The 1,685-nt window shown below is 44.9% G+C and overlaps 1 non-coding gene across 1 annotated transcript; it reads right to left on the bottom strand.

Moving 5' to 3' along the window:
• Positions 1 to 441: 441 nt before the first annotated feature.
• On the bottom strand, positions 442 to 579 carry LOC114814927. Its single transcript, XR_003762722.1, has one exon. It is a non-coding gene; the product is annotated as a small nucleolar RNA SNORA7 (small nucleolar RNA).
• Positions 580 to 1,685: the final 1,106 nt, after the last annotated feature.

Genomic DNA, 1,685 nt, shown 5'->3' with positions numbered 1-1,685 from the left:
TTGTATTTATTGATCACTTACTCTGTGTAGAGCAGTGTGCTAAATGCTTGAGAGAGTATAATATTACAGATTTGGTAGAAATGTTCCCTGCCCACAACGAGCTTTAGAATTAGGAAATTAATATTCACTAATCTTTGGATACTCACTGAGAGTAATTTTGCTCCCTTGTCTTGTCTCGTCATGCCATGGAGTCATTTCCCACACATAGCGACACCACGGACACATCTGCTCTGCACATAGTAAGCGCTCAATAAATACGACTGAATGACTCCCTCCCAGATTGGCCGCTCTCCATCTGCAATCATTCTGATAGTGTATCCATAGAATTTTCTTGGTAAAAATACAAAAGTGGTTTACCATTGCCTCCTTCCATGCAGTAAACTTGAGTCTCCGCCCACGGCTCTCTCCTAAGCCACTGCTGCCCAGCACGGGTGAATTTTGACTTGTAGCAGATTGCCTTCCACTCACTAGCCACTGCCCAAGCTAGGAATGGAATGTGTAGGCTTCTGCTTGACTCTCCCTCCTGCAGCCAAGACTGGAAGAGTACTGGAAACTCTCCAAGTGCGACCCTGAGAGGAATTTTTACTCCCAGTTTTGCTAAATGTGTTTTCATTATGCAGTCTTGATATAACCTGGTTGTACAGTTAGGGGAAGCTCTACCCACAACCCAAGTCTGTCCTGGTAGGATATTATCCATTAAATAACATTAAATTGGCACAAGAATATTCACTGGGCTCATGGGTGTGACATTGGTCAAGGCACAGTGCTGTTACAGATCTTTACCTCAGTCTTAGTGTAAGACCCACTATTTTTATCAGGTTTTTATAACTTTTCAATAATAAATTTAGTCAAATAACAACAGGTGGTAAGGAAGTAAAGCAGCCTGCAGGTGATGGACATAGTAATAAGATAGGAATGGGTATCGAAATATGTTTTGAGGCATCTGTCTGAATCTATTAATTCCCATGGATCCAGTAGCTATTATAAAACAAACTCAAGACCACAACCCTCATCTAATAATGGAATTCAGAACACCTGAAAGCTATTGTATAATTACAGTACAATACTAGTTGGGTTTTAGAAAGTTCAGAAGATTTGGGAAGTTCTGAAAATTGATTTTCAGAGAGCTCTATTGATGCTTCAGGCTCGCATCTCTTCCTGCCTCCAGGATGTCTCCACCTGGATGTCGGCCCGCCACCTAAAACTCAACATGAGCAAGACTGAGCTCCTCATCTTCCCTCCCAAACCCGGTCCTCTCCCAGACTTCCCTATCACCGTGGATGGCACGACCATCCTTCCCATCTCTCAGGCCCACAATCTCGGTGTCATCCTTGACTCGTCTCTCTCGTTCACCCCACACATCCTATCCGTTACCAAGACCTGCCGGTTTCACCTTTACAATATCGCCAAGATCCGCCCTTTCCTCTCCACCCAAACGGCTACTTTACTGCTAAGGGCTCTCGTTATATCCCGGCTAGACTACTGTGTCAGCCTTCTCTCTGACCTCCCTTCCTCCTCTCTCGCCCCACTCCAGTCTATTCTTCACTCCGCTGCCCGGCTCATCTTTCTGCAGAAACGATCTGGGCATGTCACTCCCCTTCTTAAACAACTCCACTGGTTGCCTATCAACCTCCGCTCCAAACAAAAACTCCTCACTCTAGGCTTCAAGGCTCTACATCACCTTG

Source organism: Ornithorhynchus anatinus, chromosome 10, assembly GCF_004115215.2.
Source record: "Ornithorhynchus anatinus isolate Pmale09 chromosome 10, mOrnAna1.pri.v4, whole genome shotgun sequence".
NCBI classification, from domain to species: Eukaryota; Metazoa; Chordata; class Mammalia; order Monotremata; family Ornithorhynchidae; genus Ornithorhynchus; species Ornithorhynchus anatinus.
This window is presented reverse-complemented; position numbering and strand designations above follow the sequence as displayed.